Source organism: Schistocerca serialis, chromosome 5 (assembly GCF_023864345.2).
Source record: "Schistocerca serialis cubense isolate TAMUIC-IGC-003099 chromosome 5, iqSchSeri2.2, whole genome shotgun sequence".
In the NCBI taxonomy this organism is placed as follows: domain Eukaryota; kingdom Metazoa; phylum Arthropoda; class Insecta; order Orthoptera; family Acrididae; genus Schistocerca; species Schistocerca serialis.
Window position 1 is genome coordinate 165,048,042 of NC_064642.1, and position 25,922 is coordinate 165,073,963.

The 25,922-nt window shown below is 37.3% G+C and overlaps 1 protein-coding gene across 11 annotated transcripts in view; it reads right to left on the reverse strand.

Annotated features, from left to right (window-relative positions):
- Positions 1-557: 557 nt before the first annotated feature.
- The window catches only part of LOC126481648 (MAGUK p55 subfamily member 7), a 270,264-nt gene continuing 244,899 nt past the window's right edge, over positions 558-25,922 (reverse strand). For all 11 annotated transcript variants that reach the window (XM_050105568.1, XM_050105560.1, XM_050105567.1 and 8 more), the window contains one exon: positions 558-6,696. The gene's annotated coding sequence lies outside the window, so the exon portion shown is untranslated. The remainder of the gene's footprint in view (positions 6,697-25,922) is intronic.

Consider the following 25,922-nt stretch of genomic DNA (forward strand, 5'->3'; position numbering starts at 1 on the left):
TACACCTTTATCTCTATGTTGAATAAACCCTAGGAACAAAGCTTCACTTACTTTTTCGTAATCACATTTTTTCATGGTTTTCCGATCTTCCAAAACAGCCGAGGTTGCTCGTTGAGAACACCACTTCTCAACTTCATTGCGGTTCCTTTTCCAGTCTCCAACTGTTATTTTCCATACGTTATGATCTTGCGCCACTTTTAATAAAGTTTCACCATTGTCTATTCTTTTTAAAACTTTGAGTTTTTCTTCCACTGAAACGACCACCTTTTTTCCGTTTTGAAGCCATTACCACAAATTTTTACAATAAACAAAGTGCAACACATCCACTCCACTACAGATCCAAGTTAGCACTGAGGATTGAGGAGTAGCAGATGGTGACAATGAACTGAGTATCAACAAACAACACGTTAGTCACTGACTTGTCGTCAGCTGGCGCACGGCCGGTGTGGTGAAAGGGTCGGCTAACACAGAAGGTCGGATAACCGAAGATTGGATAATCAAGACTTAATTATTATTAAAAACAGTGTGTATAATACTAAAAATTTAAAGAATCTAACTTTGAATAATAAATAACAATTCTTTATTTGTGAATATGATTGTTTACAGGTACTTGCATATATGATTTAAATCATTGACAATAATTTTCACTGAAGTAGCTATGTCGTAACAATGGCTCCTTCAGCATTTACAAAAAAAAAAAAAAAAAAAAAAAAAAAAAAAATATTACAAGAAAAATTAATGTTTTATAATTCAACAGACAGAAAGAGTATAGCCTGTATCTGAATTATTGCTAAGAAAATGTCAAAATACATGAGAACTGTACGTGAATTAGGTGGTCCCACAATATTGGATTTATTCTCAATCAAGTGCAGTTTCTATAACCTACATAAAAGTAAATTCTTACTGAGTCACAAAAATGAAAGGACAGAAATTAAAAAGGACAAAATGATTTAATGTTTCCACACACAATCTGAAACTTTAACCTTTAATAAGTACAAATGTATAACAACACCTCTAAGGGCCAATTATTTAAAGAACATGCACTCCATATTATGGCATGGATTTATGGAGGGAACCATTAATTTAAAGACCACACAATGGCTAATATTCATACAAAATGTTGCCTTCACAGAAACTTATTTTAATATGTCTCAGTAAAGAAACAACAACAACAATGTCCACCTTTGAGGTGTAGGAAAACATCTGAATTTTAAGCTCATTGCCAAGTTTTATCAATATGAAAACTTGATGCTACCAAGATAGAAACCTGTGCACAACACTAATATCCAACACCACGAACACACTACAGTGAAGAATTATGCAATGTTCACTGTATTTGTATAAAGCACTATAATTTAGGAATTTGTCAGCAACAAGGTTTTTTTTAATGTGCAATATGTATACATGAGAAATATGGAGATATCCTTTAAAACTGATAAGTCAATGAATACAATTACAAAGGGTTTTAAACACCTTTTCATTTTGGGCAGAAATAGATAAAATATGGTAGTACATCCCACTTATAGTAACACTGATAATAAATATTAAACAGTTTATGAGTTTTTTTTACACAACCTATAAGAGAATAGATCCAAGATGGTGAAATGATAACCACCCTATCCTCATAAAAGTAAAAATAAATAATCACTCCATTATAATACATTGAAATTTGTGACCAAAAATAACGAGTCTGTGATATTAAACTATTGTAATTATGGCAAATGGTTTCTGCTACAGCTGAGCATTCACTGAATTCTGGTTCCTGGTGGTTTGTTGTACACGTAAAAAAGGCAATAACGAACTGGTTGATCTTTTAATAAATACATACATAAGTAATACACAGAAATAACTTATCTAGTTTGCCAGCATTATTTGTGTAAATGTTGTTTCTGTGTGTAATAAATTATGTTGATCAGTTTTGCACTATGGCACATAAATAATAGCAACTTTTGTCAGTTTGAGTACAAAGTGACCAACATTTTATGTTTAATTATTTGCTAACACCTCACCTACACAACTGTTTATGACAGAACAGAACTTCTTTGAATCATGCACAACATGGAGACTAAAAAAATTCTATAAGATCATACAAAGTTCAGTGTGGGGAAGTCCAGCTCCAGGTTACAGTATGAAGTCAACCATGTCAAACAGAAAGCCAGTGAGAAATATTTTCAATAATTTTACAAAATTGCGCAACTCTTTAATCAGTGGTTGTATGGCAGTGTGGTTGCAGAAGAATCATACTAAATTAACATCCTTACAGAAAAAAGTAACTACACCAGAGCTGACTTCCCTCTATGGAAACAATAAATAATACTGGAAAATATTGAAGAGCTCTATGTTATAACATGCAACAGAAAATTACACAGAATCAATAATGGGGCCATAGTCTTCATAAAATAAATAAAGACTAGAAATGAAACAACACTACAGATGAGGATTCACTATAATTTTTTGAATATATCAGTGTCAAGGCCTTGAGTCTTTGCAACAGTATTACATTTTCAATGGCAGTATGTGACAGCCTGTCAAAACTGTTAGCAAAACATCCCAGCATAAAGATTTAACATTTGCAGTTATACATGTATGCACCTATAAAAAATTGCAGAATACTGCAATTGCTTAAATACACCAAAATATACATTAGCCAAGAAAACTTTTTTTTTTTTGTATGTTACATGTTGCACCTACTATGATTTCGTTTTTAGAGCTCTCTCCATATCTGATTAATGAATGAAATCATTTAAGAATATCCAAAAGTGTTGTGCACTGATGCACTCACCAACAAATTGTGGATCATATAAACTTGAATATGCTGTTACAACATTTAATGATCTGAAGATGATTATTGCATGGTTGAAACCATAAACAGTGTAAAATTGTTTGGTTGATGTTTCTGTGAATAAATATTTTTGAAAACTTTTCTTAAATCACTGAACAGGAATGGCAGACATTAACCTACCAACTGCAAGAATAATGTGCACAATAATACTTTTTCTCCCCGTCTTCACATTTGACTGCCTTTACATATTGCCTTGAGTGACATGCCATTCTCTTCAACCGTCCCCAACGCATCCCTCTCCCCCCCCTGAGGAAGGACTATTAGTTCAAAAACAGGATAGTGTTGCCACTTTTACTTTTATGTGCATCCAGCAGTACTACATATTTCCCTTCCTGAAGATAAGAACTGGTTGGAAGTTAGTTCTCATAATTTATTAATTCCCTCGACTGGATTTCCTTCTGATACAGTTTTATATCTAGAAATGAAGCAGCACACTATCCGTAAGCTTATCAACAATTTACATATGGCCTGTGTTTACCTCTCTCACACAATTATTGGTAGTGATAGTATCTGTCTTCATCACCTATCTACTTCAATTTTTTTAAATTTATTTTTTTGAGTATTTACAAAAGTTTATTCCACGCACTATATAATTTTGTGTTATTCACTTAAAATACTATATATAAACATGAGAAAGATGGGGAGGGGAGAGGAATGGCAACCATTATTCAAAAGTCTTTGCACACTGACAGTTTGTATCTCTACAAACAATGAAACATTTAACTGCTGATCTCATACACACAATATAACATAAAAATTCACTAATAGCCATAAAAAAAGAAATGGAATGTTCATCTTTTAACAAAATAGCATCCATTCTCTCTTTAAGAAAATTTATGAAACCAAAAAGGGGGCAAGTTAAAAAGAACGGTGTGTCAGACAGCCATGAAAAAGAGCTGTTGACACTGTTTTATTTTATCCTTTGTAGCATGAAACAAATTTTATTTCATAAGCTCCAATCATATTATTTATAATATGAAAAAGAAGATAGATCACTGCTCACCAAATAGAAGAGACACTGAGTAATGGACAAGCATGTAAGAAGGGCAGAAAACACTTAGCTCTGAATCACATCCTTAAGGCACAAAATGTTTAACTTCTGAACAAAGCCATCCATCACAGTTAACAAATTTGCACAAGTAACTTACTGCAGTCTCCTAAGTGAATATGTGCGAGCGAGTTGCCGTTTGTATTTGTGAGCTATGATGAAGCACTTTGTCTGAAAGCCAAACATTTTCCACCTCATAGATTTTATTCAGAGCGAAGCATTTTCTGTCCCCCAACCATCTCATCTTCGTTCTTTGTTCACTGCTTCTTTTACTTCGTATTTAGTGATCCATCTTCTTCAACATATTGTAAACTTGTTATTTACTTCTCGCCGTTGGAACCATTTCCCCTCTGTTGTGCACATAATTATCTTATCTGTTTATGGTATTACAACCCATTATTAGCAAGTTTCTTACATGACTTTTATAACATCATAATCCCAGTGGTTAAAAACAAGGTTCTGTGAGACATTGGAGCATATTATTTTGTTAAACATTATAGACTTCTGGGGCTATCCAAAACAGCAGCTTTGTCATTGCTTCACTCGAAGAAAGTCATTATTCTTAGGTAGTTTACAGCTTACATTTTCAATTTAAAAAAATTAAAAATAAACTGATGGTACAAAATCACACATACGTCATACATTGTGTTTACAGACTACAACTTACAAAAATGTGCTTTATTGTGCAGGAAACTACACAGGAAATTCAAGTGGGAAATAAATACTAAAGCCAAGTACTGTGATGTGGAAAAAACATCTAAAGATATCCAAAATAAACATATGTTTTTCTTTTCCTTTCCCCTTTTTTGTTATGACAGGCTATCTACAACAAATTATGGTATGCCAAAACAATAGATCTCTGTATTTCTATTTCTTTTTTTATGATCACTTTTAAATACTTGATATATAAATAAATATCTCATGAAATATTCTGATAACAATAGAGACAAAGATACAAGAAACAGTCATTATTACATTATGCAATCATTAGAACAACACGAATGCACAATTACAGGAAATTAATTGTAAAGTATGCAGGCAACTCATGGATACACATCCAAATGTTAGAAGGAAATAGATCAGTTTCAAATTTACAAAGGAGAACTAGGATTATGCATGTAATCAATCTGACTGGAGGGATTCCAGCAGACTTGATAAAGGCACAGGCTATGATATAAAAACAAGTTGGCTGTCTTTGTTACTATTTAGACACATCATGTAATTACCAATGTTAAGAGCATATCATCAGTCTGCATAAGAAAGGAACTGATGAATTCTGAGTCTAAAAAACCTGCAAATTATCTTCAGTTTCCTTTATTCATTGCCTACAAGTACAACTACAGAGTGATTGGCTGTCCTCCTTCTGCATAGTTAAATTAACTCTGGCTGGGTTTTCTATTTGTAACTGCCATTACAACAGTGCAATTAAACAGAATGTCTACAGCACCATCTTTGTTAGTTCCAAAGCCCTGAGGAGACATTTTCGATAAATGTACATTCCCACACATTTGTTCACTTTTTGATCCATTGTTGAGTACCACACTTGTCCTTGTTTTCTCTATTGTTTCAAGTTTTTAAATATCTCTAGAACAGAATACAAGAAAAAGAAAAAAAAAAACTTTGCTGTTGCAGTCTTTATTGTTACACACACACACACACACACACACACACACACACACACACACACACACACACAAATAGGTTTAAATAAAAATTACTTCTCAATGAAGTGATGCAAAACTGGATATAAATGGCAAATTTAAATTATCTACATTTTATCAGATTTATAATGTCACCAGTCATCAACGGACTATTGTTGCTGCTCAACATTTAACTTTTGATGTTTTGGTAAAATCTTGTTAACTGAAAATCCCTATAAATATCAAGAATAAAACTAACAAAACATTTACAATTTTAAAAATTTTGTTAACAAACATTTTTTACGCGCAAGCATGGCACAACTGTGCGATCACTATATCAAGCTACTAATAAATATATTAATTCAACTGAATTTCAAAAGATATATGACAACTTTAAGAAAGCTGCTGGCCTCAAAGACCACAAGTCAAAATATGGACAATAATGAATGACAAAGGATTAAAGAAACTGCAGTTAATGTATAGTTCAAACAACCAGCTTACAAACTTGGTGCTGACAAAACTGACACTAATGTTAATCCCATATCTGACAGCTGACAACTATGCTGACAAAAATGATCAAAACTAATGTAAAAAATTCAGACTCAGTAACATTCATAATGTTAATCTATGTACTTGTTTTAATCTCATATTACAATGGCAGTGATCAGTGAATTGCTTATCACACAATTAACAAAGCTGCTGAACAAGAATAAAAAAGACACCTGCATGATTGTGACAACAATTACAATGTGGACAGACACACATAATGAAACAGGAGCTTTACAAGCTAATAAAGTTAACACTTTTGTTTGTAAAATGCAGCCTCTTTTGTCAAAGATGCAATTAACTTCATTCTTCCCACAGAGACTGCATAAAATGCTGACAGAGTGATCACCCACAATCAGTCCACACCTTACATAATTTAATTTTACATTTCATACAAAGGTTGCAATATTTTATATAACATATAGAACCATCAGAGCAAATTAGAAGAAAGTATTAAACACAATAGAAAGGACTCTTCTGAATGATATCTGAAGACACTATTTTTTTGAGGCAGTCCAATACATGTTGTCAATAATCTCATCATTCTATCTTCGTACTCAACTTCTGTAGCAAGGCATCCAACAAACCGACGTACCATTATGATACAATCTGGTATCCAGCTGTAAAGAAGTAAAAGATGATAAAAATCTACAGATATAAGTTAAATTGAAAAGTACAAATTATACGAATAGTATAAAGAAGAGCAGAGATGGCAATAGTAGTAACTGTTAAAAACAAAGATACAAATTTGGGACATCAATGCTGTCAAAATATTCAAAAACAGTAGTTGATAAATTGTAATGAAATATTTTTGGCCTCACTTCTTACTCATAGTCTTTTGTAGAAGCAGCCACTGGTTTATTAACGATTCATCTCACTGTCATGGCCTCCATACTTTTCCTAACCAAAATTTTAGTTTCAAGTTTAAATTTTTTGGGTAATTTCACATTTGCTATTGTAACTCCTGAAAAAAAAAGGGCTCTTAAGACTTGGGCAGACAGGGCAGGCAGACAGGTGGACATCAAAGTGATCCTATAAGGGTTCTGTTTTTATCGACTGATATATATAAAATAAATAAACAACAAATTAAAAAATATAAAAAATAAAAATAAGTCTTAAGGTTTCCTGTTCTATGGAGTAAGCAAGGGGCATGTATTAGTTAACTAACAGTCATTAAGATACGGATATTTCCAGTATGAAAAACAGTGAAGGTTGCAAATTATGTAGTCTGTCAGTCTTACATAGCATGCACATATATGTTGTTATGTATTCATGTCTACTACACTTTGTGTTGCAATATGTATGTTTCAAGGTTATAAGTATGGCCCTATCTTAGCATTGCTGCATGCCTTTGCATTTCAAAAGTCTGACTACTTATGACCACTAATGCATTATCTGTAGTTCCCAAACAAATTTTAAAGATACATCAAATGGTCAAATTCCATAAATAAAGCTTCTGCTGTCATTTGCAACCTACACTAAGGTTGCTGCACCATAGCCACAGATGTTTCCTAAAATTAAAAGAAAATTTTCCTTTTTTTCCTTTTTAAGAGTGTACAACATGTGTTTGTTCAATTAAATTTTCATGTTCAAAATAAACCGGTCATGCTTTAGTAATATGTTCCGCTTTGCTCCAATCAAACACACCATTGAGGTTAAGGTCCAGTTCCATAACTTTTCCCAGCCGTCTTTTGTTTGAGTTGCACCCATCATTTTTCTGAACCACCTATCAAGTACCTCTATGCTCTTCATATTCCATTTCCTTTCTATGCACTCATATACAAATAAACACTCTGGCCTTAAAACTATAATAAAATGCTCATTTTGTTGTAAACATTTTTAGTTAAACAATATGCCCTTTTTATTTTATTAATTCTTGCACCTGCGGCAGATCTTTCTAAGCCTTTCTGTCACATGATTTCTTCAATACATTTAATTTTATTAACCCTGGTTGAATGAGTAATTGCTTTTGTAAGATTTGCTGAAAGTAGTGCAGGTCAACTGCAAGTAACTTTAGTTTTCCTTAATTTCATTGAATTTCCTCTCTAGAATTATAAATTCAGTTTTATGATTATTGAGTTACAATGTCAATTCTGTAGTCTTATGTATATTGATAGAATCACTGATATCTTTTTCACTTCAGTGACATTTGATAAACATCTATAAAGTTTTGTTGTAATATATTTATGGTAGCTTTAATTCAATTTATTCACACAATTTGTTTGCTTTCTGTTTCATGTGATGAGTTCATCATATTGTGACAATGCAGCATTTTACTTTTCTGTTGATGCAGTGATTTGCAGTCCAGGTTGCCATGGTGTTCTAGCCAAAATATTTAGTAACATTGAGAAGTGGTAGACACAGCATATGTTCCATTCAAACTAACATTATTTGTTTGGGAATAATTGATCCAGAAACCAACTGTAGTGTGTTTTACTTCTGGTACAAGGTGTATCTTTGAAATTACTCTGCGTGTCAAGTTATCTTTGTTCATTTATTGATAAGTATTTGAATGAATAAAAAGTAATTGTGTATACTTCAATTCTATGTAATTATTTTACACGATTTGTAAACTTCACACACATAATAGTCCAGTCAATGAAGGAAAATTAGGAAGAAAAAATTGTGTAGTTGAAAATTTTTTTAGAGTGGTAGAAGGCAATGTCATGATCAGCATACTAAAAATCCCCACCAGTGGGGTGTGAGTATGGAGGTGGGGGGACATTTGAAAGACGCTTTTTTAAGTTCTTCCTTAATAATTTGAAAATAACAGCTTCTAAAGAAAATGATTCCCACTACAAAATTAAGCTACATTAAGTTTCACCTCATTTTTTTCTCTAGGACTAATTGTTTCCACTTAGCAGGGGATGGAAAAACTGCAGATTATTAAAAATAGTATTTTAGTGGTACAAAATTATTATTTACTGTTAAATGAGTGGGTTAAGGACTAATATTAAATGTGTGTACCATTTCTAAGTGCAGTAGACCTGTAGTAATGGATAAATTGTATTCTGGGGTTGTAACAGGGGGGAGAGGGTAGAAGAACGAGGGAAGGTAGGTCACCGTATTGCGGTCATGTAATTCCCTGCTTCATAGTCTGCAAACTGAAAAGTGAGCAGATGACACCCCACTCTGGGTCCTCACTATGTCACAAGGAGCAACTATAGGGTGTTTCACAAAGTTATATTGAACCCCCACAGCGTGCCTTAGGAACTGCTGGTGGAGCAATGCGCAGATATGACCAGCTGGTGTTTATTTTTCACAAAGTACATTAACACTACATGAAATATAGATATGACTACTAATAATAATAACACAAGAAACACAAATGGAGAAAATGTATTTAAATCTCTGTGCCTATTTAACACTGCTAGAGGGAAAATTGATTCTTAGTGATCCTGTACGGCATCTTCCTGTCGAATTCTCTTAGAGGAGCAGACAAAGTAACTTGACAGAGCTTGTGCTTATATAATGGAGTTATTTTCAGTTTTTGAAAGGAGCACTTCTTTCCAGCTTTTATGTAAAAGTGACTCTTATACTTAATGGCTGAAAAATGTGTAATCTGCATGTGTGACATTGTCAGTGACCATTTTAGTGTTGGTTGGCCAAGAATTGGATTGGTAAATGTCGCTCCTTGCTGCTGTCTATCATTTTTCATATGCCTCCTGGAGGACAGACTTCACTGCATGTTGGAAAATATGTAGTTTTCCATATTGGAAGGTGCATTTTTTGGATCATCTGCTTAGCTCACTCCATTCCGTTACACACCCATAATATAATTTATCTCTTAATATGGCTCTAACGCACTTACATGTGGTACACACATTTAATATTTCTTCTTAATCCACTTCATGTAACAGCAAAAAGTAACTTATATCATTAAGACACTATTCTTAATAATCTGCAATTTTTCCATTCCCTGCTACGCAGAAACTATTACTTCTGGAGAATTAATGAAAGGGACAGTTTTGCAGGACATTTAAAGTAGTTTAATTTTCTACAGGGAAACATTTTCATCAACAGGTATGTTTTTTAAATTATTTAAGAAAACGTACAACAAAATGTCCTTTAAATACCCCCACCCTCCACCACCACATTCACACCCCCAGTGGTGGGGATTTTTTGTAAATATTCATGACACTCCCCCTCCTATCACTGTACAAAAATTTGTTACTACACGATCTTTCTCCTACTTTTTGATCTTTTTTGGTCTTTGTTGACTGGGCTAATAATTAATGACCCCAATAATAAAGAAGCAAGTATAAGTATAGACAATGTATTTTGTCAACACATAATAACATGCCACAACAATGGAAAAGACTTATAAGCAATTGTGTACAACCAACAACGAGGTTCAAGAAGTTCACGAGGTTCAAGAAGTTCACAAAGAAATCCAGGTTTTGGAGCTCCCCCTTCCTGCAATGCAAAAAGTGGACACTGTGCAGTGCATAGAACTGAATGCTAATACAGTGCACAATTCCACCTCAATTCAACAAACACAGACAACAATGTCAACTACACATCATTGGGCATTTGACCTTTCCAATAAGCCAGGAGATGATGTTGAGCTAGATTTGAAAATGTTGACTGTTCTGTTGATCTCTTCCATTCTACAACTACACTTAGGAGCAATGAACTGCCTGTGTGTCAGTTCATGATGTTCTTCTGTGCTGCACATCCAGTTACGGGCCCTATAGTTTATGTCCAGTCAAACACAAATTTGGTGTGCAGTCACAGAAAATATTTTTGCACACAAAGAAGTTACCAATGATCATGGCAGAGTTTACACTAATTACTGGCAATTTAGACCAGTACAAGAAGCCACACATTATTGTGCACCTGCCATGTCATCAAGCATATCCTGAAAGCTGAATTAATTACTCGCTGCATCAAATTGCCTGACCAAAAGCGCAAATAAGTGCTTTATCAAGAAAAAACAGTGACGAAATTCTCACAGAATTTTGGTGGCACCTACAGGGTATGACTGACACAATTAAGGTTTTGGACGATTTATTGTTATATATCTGACAACACAGCTACTACCACAATTGCAAGTAGCATTGGTACTGGATGACAATCAACCAATAGACAAGTTGCTAAAAGTGGTTGATGAAATATACACTAAATTGGAGTCACCAGCTAAATTTGAAGTGACATCATCGGCATATGACGCACCAGCATATGCTGAACAAGTCTGAAGAGATGAACCCCCCCCCCCCCCCCCCCAACTCCATCACGCGTTTTTGAAGAACTCTGGCTTTACGTGCCACAGTGGAGACACTGGCCGAACAGGTTTGAGAGTAGTAGCAACAGGGAGGACCTAGTAAACAGCTACAATCATGGCATACTACAGCTCTGCAACACTAAGATTATTGGCTTACTATTGTTTGCTGGTCCACATGTATTTTAGTCGGCAAGCGCCGAAATACACAAAACCAGGTTTCTACCTAAAGGACACTCACAATCTAGATTAAGTGTAACATTTCACAAGTCAAACAAAAAGTGCCCTCTGCCACAAAGATGCAAGACAGGCAGAATATCGTGACACAGCAGTAAACAAACTGGGCTGCAACAGCTGGTCAGCATGCTACCAAACCAGTGTGAACCTGACAATAAGCCAAATGAACATTCGTGCCTAGAGCTTGTCATCCTCTGCACCTAGACATTTGTAGTTGTCGACATCACCAAATCAATATTAGACACTGACTTCCTTCTTCATTGTATATTAATGTAGATTTGACGACAGCATGATTACAGAATACCATTGATGGTAGCACAGTAACTGGCATATGGGTATGCTCCGCTTACAGCATAGTACAGAGCAGGCGTGGCTAGTGGTCCCCATATTAGAGAAGGCTGCGACATTTATCCATAGGAACTAACCTAGACCTTGGGCTAAGCTACAGATCAGGTGGTCACCGCAATTAAAGATTTCAGGGGGGAGGGGGTTGCAATATCAAACTCTAGCCAACGTTTACATACTATATCTTCTTTCTGTTTCATAACCAGCTACAAAATAATATCAAAGCCACCAATGTCACATTTCCCAACATTTTACCAAAACAGATCATACTAAAACATGCATTTTGAAGAGATCTTTAATGTGGCGCATGTAAGGTCACTACATGCTTAATATTTTTTTTGTATTTTGATTTCTGAACTTCAGACATTTAATGTTTTGTACACTCAAACTGCGGCATTATGAGTTTGCATGACAAAACAATGATGTTTCCATTACATCATGGATCTTGTGCTGCGATTGGCTGACATGAGCAATCCGATTAACTGCCATGGTAATTTACACACTCTATTTGGTGTATTTACAGCTGTGTATCATGAAGATATGATATAGCACAAACAACCACTCAGCTACATTGTACATTTCCGTGTCAAAATTTCATGTATACCCTTACCCGAATTTACACCGTTTTTGTTCTTTACTCTTGTATACATCGACTCTGGCCGCACCAAGTTCCTTCACTTTCATTTTAACTGCATGTTCCAAAATTTTACCTGATCAATTGCACACTGAATCTATACTGTGTTGTTCTTGAACTCATGGTATGCTGCTATTAATTGCAAGAAAGCAAAACCCCCAAAAATTGCATAATGCACTCACAAAAAGAAACTTACTAATAATGCATATTACCCACAATCAACAAGCAAAGAAACTAAAGTAACAGGTCATATTTTGAATATGGGGTATATTTCTTGCACTTTTATCTAGTCATTCGTGAAACTCTCGCTAGGTGGTCATACTCATGTTACTACACTGTAGTGCACTCTGGTGAGACATCTGCAAACTTATTCCAATGGTGGATAGAATACCCAATGGCAGATATAAAAAAATTGTTTAAAACTCTATCAAAGCAATACTACAAAACATCAATTAATGACACACCAAAGCATAATAGAGGAATATAGAGACAGGGATTCAACAGCGAAATTTCAGCAACTCTGGTCATTCCCTTTTGATGTAAGCAGTGGAATGTGAAAATTGTGTGCAGGTTGGAAGGACATCCTCAGGCTAAAACATGAGAGTCTTTGGGACACCCATAAGCACTGTACTACAAGGAAGCCATGCCCCCAAACCTCTGTTACATAGAGCTAAGTGGCATTTCAAGGCACAGCCTTGAAGACTCGCTACTAGCTGTTTGAAAAACATTGCTTGATATCACTTATATCAAGTTCCAGAAACCTTGGCTGGTATTATTTAAATCTGTGTGTGAAATGTGTGATGTTTTCTGGTAATTTTATTTTATTTTTTACATTATTGGAAAATTTATTTTAATATTTATTAAGAGTGGCTCTGCCTCAGAGCCTTTAATTATGGGTCACACCTGGTACAGAGCATAGATAGCACCAACACTTATGATAGCCCACAGAAGAAGTCTCAGACCGATTTAGAATACCAGCACAGTGCAGCAGTAAGCACAACATTGTGCATCATACCTGTATGGCACAGTGCCGAATTGTTTTGCAGCACACATACAAACTGCACTGAAGCACCTAACAAAAACAAAGGCCATATTTAAAGAGATGCCCCATGCTGGGAGAACCTGTTTTTCTGACAGACTTTGTTCTTTACCTTTGCACCTTGGCCACAAGAAAGACAGCTTATGGTGATTACCTCACTTTAAACACCTGGGCATTCCCAGACAGGTACCCTACACCAAATTTCAAGATTTTATGTGTACATTAGACCATTCAAAAATTTTCAGTGTCATAGAGTGCTTCAAAGCATACAACCAAATAATTGTGGCACCCTGCAACATCCCAAAGATGGCAGTGCTTACAAACTTCAGCATATGTGAAAATTTATTTACGTCATTTGGTCTCAAAAATGTCACACAGATGGGGCATATTTTACAGAGGAAGTGTTAAAGGAGCTTCCATTTTGCTTTGCATACCTGGACAACATTCCAGTTTTCTCAATTTCATGAGTGACATATGCAAGAAGTGTATGAGGAGTTACTTAACAACACTACAGTGCAGAAAGAAGATAAATGAATCATCAGAAAAGCAGAAGGGACCTCCTTAGACACACAGTTTCAGCAGATTGCACTTGCCTGTTACTGGAGAAAACAGTAGCTCTACAAACCCTTCCAAAGTAGACAGACTACCAGCAATTACGATGCTTCCTGGGAATACCAGTAGTCAACTTTTATCGCCACCATCTCCAGGCAACAGCAGCTATACAAACACCACTTCCAGATACACTTGCAGGACACAGCATCATAGGCCAAGGATTCCTCAAGTGGGCCTTGGAGATGGAAAAAGTTATCCGCAATCTTCAGGGGAACCGAGTTAGTGCAATACTCCTCGCTCACCCAGTGATACTTGCACTTCTGGTAAGAGTTGTACACATCAGCCAAACAACAATATATGCAGGCGTACACCAACAAATTGACCAACAATGGCAACCATAATATTTTTTTCCAGTGGAGCTGTGGTGAAATGTGTATGACAGAGAACTACCTGCAATTTATGAAGCTGTTAAATAGATCCAACCACACCCTGTGAGAATTTACACTGAGCAAAAACCAACAGTCTCCACTTTCCAGAACACACTGATAAGTGTTCCCCCGTCAGCCAGCTTACGACAGATGTGTCCTGCATAAAAGGAGCAGAAAAAAATGTGGATGATTACTGTTTGTGCATCTGTAGTTTGGCAAATACTATGGACCACCCAGAACTTGCCACCACACAGACTGCAAATACACAGCTACAGCATTTATTGGTTGACCCTTCCACAGGATTGTGACAGGCACAAAGTTAACACTATGGGGCAACATCTCTCAGCATAAGTCAATACACTGCATTTTACCAAAACACAGGAGTGCTAAAAGGAAACCTTAAACTTCGGTTACACATTAGCAATCAAATCTAAAGGCTGTAAATTCAACTAATACATACTAATACAATTACGAACAACTTAAACTGAATACACAAAAAATGATGTGGGGAAGGCCAACCAAAGACTTTGTTTTACTGACAGAACACTTAGAAGATGCAACAGATCTACTAAAGACACTGCCTACAGTATACTTGTAGGTCCTTTCTTGGAGTACTGCTGTGTGGTGTGGATCCTTACCAGACAGGGTTAACGGAGTACATCAAGAAAGTCCAAAGAAGGGCAGCAGATTCTGTATTATCGAGAAATACGGGAGAGTGTGTCAAGGACAGGATACAGGATTTGAGGTGGAAATCATTAAAACAAAGGAGTTTCTCGCTGCGGGCAGATCTTCTCATGAAATTTCAATAACCAACTTTCTCCTCCAAATGCGAAAATATTTTGTCAATGCTGACCTGCGCAGGAAGAAATGATTACCATAATAAAACAAGGGAAATCAGAGCCCCCATGAAAGATACAGGCATTCATTTTTTCTGCGCGCTTTTAGAGAGTGGAATAATAGAGGGTTATTGTGAAGGTGATTCAGTGAACCCTCTGCCTGGGACTCAAGTGTGACTTGCAGAATATCCATGTAGAGGTTGATGTACATGTAGGTCTCCTTCCACCTGCGGACAACTACAAATACCATTTCACAGCAGTTGACACATGTTATAAAATAAGGTGGCCAGACTTCTTTTCCAGCATTCTACTTTCGAGCTAAGAGAATACTCTTATACAGGGTGAAGTGAAATTCGCACATTTGGGCTTCACAGCATGACTCCTCACATGCCAGCGATAAAAAAAAGTCTGTCACAAAATTTCATCTGACGAGTACATCCGGCAGAAAAAGGACATTAAAGAGTAGTAATCTGACAACACTGTAACCACATGTACAGTAATAACCCCTGTCACCTCATACCAGTTCTACTGTACAGTTGGTGCAGTGGATAGAGTTTTGGGTTAGCATGCAGGAGGTCGAGGGTTCGATCCTGGGTTGGGGTGCACTTTTTTTATTTGCTAATTTCATTCCGATGTTTCATACTGTAATATACAATGTTTCTTAGTTCACATGTAACCTAAATTTACAACATTTTGTAACACTGAACATTAGAAATATGGGGTTAGACAGATAAGAACCAGACAGTTGAAACAAATGCCCTGTCATAGGACAGAATAACTACAAAAACATTATCAGTTTCGAGATGTTAAAGATGATAGCACAGAGCAATAACATAACATCTACTACATGTAATATGAGCGCTCAGATGTCACACATTAGCAGCCAGTGACAATAATAATATCCATATTAATGACTGCACAACCTTCACAACAGAGTATGTTGTCCTCAGAACAAAAGATGCTCAAAGCGACCTTCCTGCATGTCCAAACATTGCACAACCCGGCAGATCACACAGCTCTGGACCCTTCGCAGCAAAGCTGCATCCACAGTAACAAGAGCAGCATGAATATGTGCTAGCAATTCTTCGACATTCGTTGGTGGAGTAGAGTACATGTGCTCCTTCAGGTGTCTCCACAGGAAGAAATCCAGGGGGTTTAGGTCAGGTGAAAGAGGTGGCCATACAATTGGACCTCCACATCCGAGCCATTTCCCTAGAAATGTTGTGTCCAAATACTGTTGCACATTAATTCCAGAGTGCAGAGGTGCACCATCATGTCAGATCCATATCCTCTGTTGAACATGTATTGGAACATCTTCCAGCACATCAGGCAGATAGTTTGAGAGAAATGCATGATACTTTCGTGCAGTCAACAGGTCAGCCAACATGTAGGGACCCAAACACCTGTGCCCAATATTCCGGCCCAGAAATTGATACCAAAGAAAACTTGATAGCGACAGTTGTGGGTGATGTGTGGGTTAACCTCACATCAATAGCGAGCACTGTGCATATTGAAGACATCCTCATGAGTGAATGCTGCTTCATCCAACCATATTTACAGTGTTCACGAAGTCATCGTTGGCTTCCTTTTGTTGTTGGAACCATTCACAGAATTGCATCCGCTGATGGCGATCTGCAGAGTGCAGGTGTTGCATGACAGCATAATGATAGGGGTGCAGTCCATGGTAGTGCAGCACATTAACGACCTTGCATTGTAAGAAACGCAGCTGTCTTACTACACTACATGTCCTTCGCTGAGGTTCTTGGTGTATGACCTCCAGAATAGCTACCTCAGTAGCAGGAGTATGGCGAGTCTGTGGAAGACCTCTGTCAAGTGATTGTGGAAGAAGAAAACCTGACTCCCGAAGGTGCAGCTCCAGATGATGAAACACATAGTTTTCTGGATGGCTTTGACGAGGATATCTAGCAGCTTATTCACGAGTTGAAACACCAGCCCGGTTATCAGATGCACCAAGGAACAGGAACATATCCACATATTCATTGTTTGTGCATGCCATACATCTGCCACACTGGTTTACAGGTTTACAATGAGAAAATTGGGTACGTGTACACTTGTACATTGGAGTCTGTCACAGGCGTGTCACTCCACTCGCAACTACTCTCTGTCTTGTGAACAGCACATGCAGTATAAACATGTCGTCAGTCCTGCACGCTGTTGCATCTAACATGCATTACCCCTCTGACAGATAGTCTTCTTCATGATTCATCCCGACACCGCTAATTGTGAAACGTTCAGTTTCGAATTACACTGTTTCCCTAACAGTAATAGACGTGATGTTTCCACAATCCCATTGATGATAATAATAATAATAGTAAAAATAAACCCCGTGGAGGCCCGGGAAAAGAATAGGCCTCCGGTATGTCTGCCAGTCGTAAAAGGCGACGAAAAGAACAAACCACTAATAGGGCTAACCCCCCTTTTAGTGTGATTAGTTGGTTCAGGACAGAACTAAAGAAGCCTCGGACAAGCGCTGTCATGGTCAGGGACGACGCCTGAACCCTATGCCCGTCCACAATGGTAACGACGCTGCTAGCCAACTGGAAAATGATTTAAATCCAAATACCCCAGTCAGAATTAGAAAACATCAAACAACAAGTACAACAGATACTGGAACAAAATAATGTGCAATCAGAAGAAGAAGAAGAAGAAGAAGAAAATACAGTAATGGACTCAAACATCCCAGAGCAAACAAACAAAGAACGACACGCATCAATTAAACAATCAGAGGAAAACGAAATCTTAAGACAGCCACCAGAACAAGCACAAATAGAACACGAAGTGACACACATGTTAGATATAGAAGAAAAACTTCAGCTGACATATATAGAATACAAAGACACAAATACAGACATTAGACCATTCTTGCATAGACTGCCAAATAACCCACAAGTCAAAACAACAATAAAAACTATCAACACAATCATACACAACAAAATAAATGAAAACACAACTATGGAAGAGTTACAACTACTTGTTTATATAGGAGCACTCACTACACTAAATATACACACTAGGCAGAGATCAGAACCAACCAATGCACAGAAGAAACCCACAAAACCAGCATGGCAACACAGGCTACAGATCAGAATAGAAAAACTGAGAAAAGACATCGGACAGCTAACACAATTTATAAGAAATGAAATGTCAGAAAAAAAAGAAAAAGGTTAGGTAAAATCTCACAACAAGAAGCGATAGAGCAATTAGATGAAAAGAAGCAGAAATTACAAGCATTGGCCAAACGACTTTGAAGATACAAAAAAAGTTAAAATAGAAGGAAACAAAACCAAACATTCAACACAAACCAAAAGAGATTTTACCAGACAATAGATAACACACACATTAAAATAGACAATGCACCAAACATAACAGACATGGAACACTTCTGGAGCAACATAACAGGCAGAAACAGACACATACAAGATGATACCACAAATGCCTGAAGTGATAATTTTGCAACATGAAGTCACCCAAGCAATTAATTCTACTCACAATTGGAAAGCCCCTGGAAAAGATAAAATAGCAAATTTCTGGCTAAAGAAGTTCACCTCAACACATTCACATCTAACTAAATTATTTAACAGTCACATTGCAGACCCATACACATTCCCTGATACACTTATACATGGAATAACTTATCTGAAACCTAAAGATCGAGCAGACACAGCAAACCCAGCTAAATATCACCCCATAACATGCCTACCAACAATATACAAAATATTAACTTCAGTCATTACACAGAAATTAATGACACATACAACACAGAACAAAATTATAAATGAAGAACAAAAAGGCTGTTGCAAAGGAGCACGAGGGTGTAAAGAGCAACTGATAATAGATGCAGAGGTGACATATCAAGCTAAAACTAAACAAAGGTCGCTACACTACGCATACATTGATTACCAAAAAGCTTTTGATAGTGTACCCCACTCATGGTTACTACAAATACTGGAAATATACAAAGTAGATCCTAAATTGATACAGTTCCTAAACATAGTAATGAAAAAATTGGAAAACCACACTTAATAATCAAACAAATTCAAATAATATCATATCACAGCCAAATACAGATAAAGCATGGAATATACCAAGGAGACTCATTAAGTCCTTTCTGGTTATGTCTTGCCCTGAACCCACTATCCAACATGCTAAATAATACACATTGTTGTTGTTGTTGTTGTGGTCTTCAGTCCTGAGACTGGTTTGATGCAGCTCTCCATGCTACTCTATCCTGTGCAAGCTTCTTCATCTCCCAGTACCTACTGCAACCTACATCCTTCTGAATCTGCTTAGTGTGTTCATCTCTTGGTCTCCCTCTACGATTTTTACCCTCCACGCTGCCCTCCAATGCTAAGTTTGTGATCCCTTGATGCCTCAAAACATGTCCTACCAACCGATCCCTTCTTCTAGTCAAGTTGTGCCACAAACTTCTCTTCTCCCCAATCCTATTCAATACCTCCTCATTAGTTACGTGATCTACCCACCTTATCTTCAGCATTCTTCTGTAGCACCACATTTCGAAAGCTTCTATTCTCTTCTTGTCCAAACTGGTTATCGTCCATGTTTCACTTCCATACATGGCTACACTCCATACAAATACTTTCAGAAACGACTTCCTGACACTTAAATCTATACTCGATGTTAACAAATTTCTCTTCTTCTGAAACGATTTCCTTGCCATTGCCAGTCTACATTTTATATCCTCTCTACTTCGACCATCATCAGTTATTTTACTCCCTAAATAGCAAAACTCCTTTACTACTTTAAGTGTCTCCTTTCCTAATCTAATCCCCTCAGCATCACCAGATTTACTTTGACTACATTCCATTATCCTCGTTTTGCTTTTGTTGATGTTCATCTTATATCCTCCTTTCAAGACACTGTCCATTCTGTTCAACTGCTCTTCCAAGTCCTTTGCTGTCTCTGACAGAATTACAATGTCATCGGCGAACCTCAAAGTTTTTACTTCTTCTCCGTGAATTTTAATACCTACTCCGAATTTTTCTTTTGTTTCCTTTACTGCTTGCTCAATATACACATTGAATAACATCAGGGAGAGACTACAACCCTGTCTCACTCCTTTCCCAACCACTGCTTCCCTTTCGTGCCCCTCGACTCTTATAACTGCCATCTGGTTTCTGTACAAATTGTAAATAGCCTTTCGCTCCCTGTATTTTACCCCTGCCACCTTCAGAATTTGAAAGAGAGTATTCCAGTTAACGTTGTCAAAAGCTTTCTATAAGTCTACAAATGCTAGAAACGTAGGTTTGCCTTTTCTTAATCTTTCTTCTAAGATAAGTCGTAAGGTTAGTATTGCCTCACGTGTTCCAACATTTCTACGGAATCCAAACTGATCTTCCCCGAGGTCCGCTTCTACCAGTTTTTCCATTCGTCTGTAAAGAATTCGCGTTAGTATTTTGCAGCTGTGACTTATTAAACTGATAGTTCGGTAATTTTCACATCTGTCAACACCTGCTTTCTTTGGGATTGGAATGATTATATTCTTCTTGAAGTCTGTGGGTATTTCGCCTGTCTCATACATCTTGCTCACCAGATGGTAGAGTTTTGTCATGACTGGCTCTCCCAAGGCCATCAGTAGTTCTAATGGAATGTTGTCTACTCCCGGGGCCTTGTTTCGACTCAGGTCTTTCAGTGCTCTGTCAAACTCTTCACGCAGTATCTTATCTCCCATTTCATCTTCATCTACATCCTCTTCCATTTCCTTAATATTGTCCTCAAGTACATCGCGCTTGTATAAACCCTCTATATACTCCTTCCACCTTTCTGCCTTCCCTTCTTTGCTTAGAACTGGGTTGCCATCTGAGCTCTTGATATTCATACAAGTGGTTCTCTTCTCTCCAAAGGTCTCTTTAATTTTCCTGCAGGCAGTATCTATCTTACCCCTAGTGAGACAAGCCTCTACATCCTTACATTTGTCCTCTAGCCATGCCTGCTTAGCCATTTTGCACTTCCTGTCAATCTCATTTTTGAGACGTTTGTATTCCTTTTTGCCTGCTTCATTTACTGCATTTTTATATTTTCTCCTTTCATCAATTAACTTCAATATTTCTTCTGTTACCCAAGGATTTCTATTAGCCCTCGTCTTTTTACCTACTTGATCCTCTGCTGCCTTCACTACTTCATCCCTCAGAGCTACCCATTCTTCTTCTACTGTATTTCTTTCCCCCATTCCTGTCAATTGTTCCCTTATGCTCTCCCTGAAACACTCTACAACCTCTGGTTCTTTCAGTTTATCCAGGTCCCATCTCCTTAAATTCCCACCTTTTTGCAGTTTCTTCAGTTTCAATCTGCAGTTCATAACCAATAGATTGTGGTCAGAATCCACATCTGCCCCTGGAAATGTCTTACAATTTAAAACCTGGTTCCTAAATCTCTGTCTTACCATTATATAATCTATCTGATACCTTTTAGTATCGCCAGGATTCTTCCAGGTATACAACCTTCTTTTATGATTCTTGAACCAAGTGTTAGCTATGATTAAGTTATGCTCTGTACAAAATTCTACAAGGCGGCTTCCTCTTTCATTTCTTCCCCCCCAATCCATATTCACCTACTATGTTTCCTTCTCTCCCTTTTCCTACTGACGAATTCCAGTCACCCATGACTATTAAATTTTCATCTCCCTTCACTACCTGAATAATTTCTTTTATCTCATCATACATTTCATCAATTTCTTCATCATCTGCAGAGCTAGTTGGCATATAAACTTGTACTACTGTAGTAGGCATGGGCTTTGTGTCTATCTTGGCCACAATAATGCGTTCACTATGCTGTTTGTAGTAGCTAACGCGCACTCCTATTTTTTTACTCATTATTAAACCTACTCCTGCATTACCCCTATTTGATTTTGTATTTATAACCCTGTAATCACCTGACCAAAAGTCTTGTTCCTCCTGCCACCGAACTTCACTAATTCCCACTATATCTAACTTTAACCTATCCATTTCCCTTTTTAAATTTTCTAACCTACCTGCCCGATTAAGGGATCTGACATTCCATGCTCCGATCCGTAGAACGCCAGTTTTCTTTCTCCTGATAACGACGTCCTCTTGAGTAGTCCCCGCCCGGAGATCCGAATGGGGGACTATTTTACCTCCGGAATATTTTACCCAAGAGGATGCCATCATCATTTAATCATACAGTAAAGCTGCATTTCCTCGGGAAAATTTACGGCTGTAGTTTCCCCTTGCTTTCAGCCGTTCGCAGTACCAGCACAGCAAGGCCGTTTTGGTTATTGTTACAAGGCCAGATCAGTCAATCATCCAGACTCTTGCCCTTGCAACTACTGAAAAGGCTGCTGCCCCTCTTCAGGAACCACACGTTTGTCTGGCCTCTCAACAGATACCCCTCCGTGTATTCATAATACACATTATGAATACAATATTACTGGAACATACCCACACAAAATCACATATTTGCTATACATGGATGATCTAAAACTACTGGCAGCAACAAATCAACAACTCAACCAATTACTAAAGATAACAGAAGTATTCAGCAATGATATAAATATGGCTTTTGGAACAGACAAATGTAAGAAAAATAGCATAGTCAAGGGAAAACACACTAAACAAGAAGATTACATATTGGATAACCACAGCAACTGCATAGAAGCGATGGAAAAAACAGATTCCTATAAATATCTAGGATACACACAAAAAATAGGAATAGATAATACAAATATTAAAGAAGAACTAAAAGAAAAATATAGACAAAGACTAACAAAAATACTGAAAACAGAATTGACAGCAAGAAACAAGACAAAAGCTATAAATACTTATGCTATACCATTATTTACCTACTCATTTGGAGTAGTGAAATGGAGTAACACAGACCTAGAAGCACTCAATATACTTACACGATCACAATGCCACAAATATAGAATACATCACATACATTCAGCAACAGAAAGATACACATTAAGCAGAAAGGAAGGAGGAAGGGGATTCATCGACATAAAAAACCTGCATTACGGACAGGTAGACAATTTAAGAAAATTCTTTCTAGAACGAGCAGAAACTAGCAAAATACACAAAGCAATCACTCATATAAATACATCGGCTACACCACTGCAACTTCATAACCACTTCTACAACCCTTTAGATCACATAACATCAACAGATACGAAGAAAGTAAATTGGAAAAAGAAAACACTACATGGCAAGCACCCATATCATCTAACACAGCCACACATCGATCAAGACGCATCCAACACATGGCTAAGAAAAGGCAATATATACAGTGAGACGGAAGGATTCATGATTGCAATACAGGATCACACAATAAACACCAGATATTACAGCAAGCATATTATTAAAGATCCCACTACCACAACAGATAAATGCAGACTTTGCAAACAACAAATAGAAACAGTAGATCACATCACAAGCGGATGTACAATATTAGAAAATACAGAATACCCCAGAAGACATGACAATGTAGCAAAAATAATTCACCAACAACTTGCCATACAATATAAACTAATAAAACAACACATTCCCACATACAAGTATGCACCACAAAATGTACTGGAGAATGATGAATACAAATTATACTGGAACAGAACCATTATAACAGATAAAACAACACCACATAACAAACCTGACATCATACTCACCAATAAAAAGAAGAAATTAACACAACCAATCGAAATATCCGTACCCAATACAACAAATATACAAAAGAAAACAGGAGAAAAAATTGAAAAATACATCCAACTGGCTGAGGAAGTCGAGGACATGTGGCATCAGAATAAAGTTGACATTATACCAATTATACTATCAACTACAGGAGTCATACCACACAATATCCACCAGTACATCAATGCAATACAGCTACATCCAAACTTATATATACAACTACAGAAATCCGTAATTATTGATACGTGTTCAATTACCCGAAAGTTCCTAAATGCAATATAACATGTACCGCACAGTTAAAAGGAAGTCATGCTTGATCAAGGTCTGCGTCACTTTCCATTTTTAACCAGACTTAACGTCTGAGAAAGTAAAGAAGTAATAATAATAATGCATTGACATACATACTGAACAGCATGTGGTTACCGGACTCAATGTTGAAAGGCATAATTAATGAGACCATGGTGATAACACAAATAGTAACTGAGTTTGGACATTATTTTCAAAGCATGTTGCTAGTCCTAATGGCATTAACGAAATGTAATGGACCTCAAGGAAGCAAGAATAATAGTTGGTACTAATCTATGGGACCACTGGAGAAGGGTACAAAGAAAACAGGTTTCACATCTAGTAGATGAAGTGGTGTGAATAAATGCACGTTCACAACGTGGAAAGGGCTTCTTTCAAAGGTGACAAATCTTCCATTTCTACGATTCTAGTATGTAAGTGCAAATGTTTTCTAGAGAACTTGCTACAATCGCTGTTGACAATTAAGATGCCAGATACCGTAACACCTAGACTACATTTACCAAATAAAAAACATATACCTCAACCCAGGATTGAAAACCTCGACCTCCTGCATGCTCACCCAAAACTCTATCCACTGCACCAACTGTACACCACAACCAATTTGAGCTGGCAGAAGCAGTTACCATACATGAGGTTACAGTGTTGCCAGACTGCCACTTTTTAAAGTCCTTTTTCTGCTTGATGTGCTCGCAGGACAAAACTTTGTGAGAGACATTTTTTTGTTGCTGGCATGTGACGAATCGCACTGCGAAGCCCGTGTGCATGAATTTCACTTCACCCTGTATACACTTAAAAGTAAGATTCAGGTACCAGAAGTCAATTAAAAAAAACAGTAACATGGAAAGGGTAAGACTCCTACTCACCACATAGAGGATGCATTAGGCAACAGACGGAACAATGAAAAAGAATGCTAGAAATATTTCAGCTTTCAGACAAAATACTTCTTCAGAAGTGGAAAACTCACACTAATGGCAATTCTCACTCTCATGGCCACTGTCTGTTGGCACTAAGGCCTGATTGCAGTGGTGTCTGATGTGAGCAGCATGCTGGCTGAGTGTAGACTGTGGGGGTAAGGAACAGGCATGGGGTGGACATGTGGAGGGATAGCAGGGTGGAGGGATAGGAGGGTGAGGGTGGGGACAGAATAGGGCTGCTGGGTTCAGCATTGACAGTTTGTGGGGAGAGGGATGCAGAAAGGGGGACGAAGGAAGAGGAGGGAAGCAGAGTAGAGGAAAGAACTAAGTAGGTGCATTGGCAGTGCAGAAGGCTTGTGAAGTATTGGAGCGAGAGCTGGGAAGGAGACAGATAGGTGGTGGACAAGGACTAACAAAGACTGAGGCCAGTGGAGTTATGAGAAAGAAGGATATGTAGTACAGAGAATTCCCACCTGAGCAATTCAGAAAAGCTGGTGTTGGTAGGAAGAATCTACATGCCAATGGCACAGACTGTGAACCAGTCATTAAAGTGAAGCACATTGGGCTGGGCAGCATATTCAGGAATTGGGTGGACCAGCTGCCTTTTGGCTACAGTTTCATGGCGGATATTCATGTGCACAGACAGCACAGTGGCT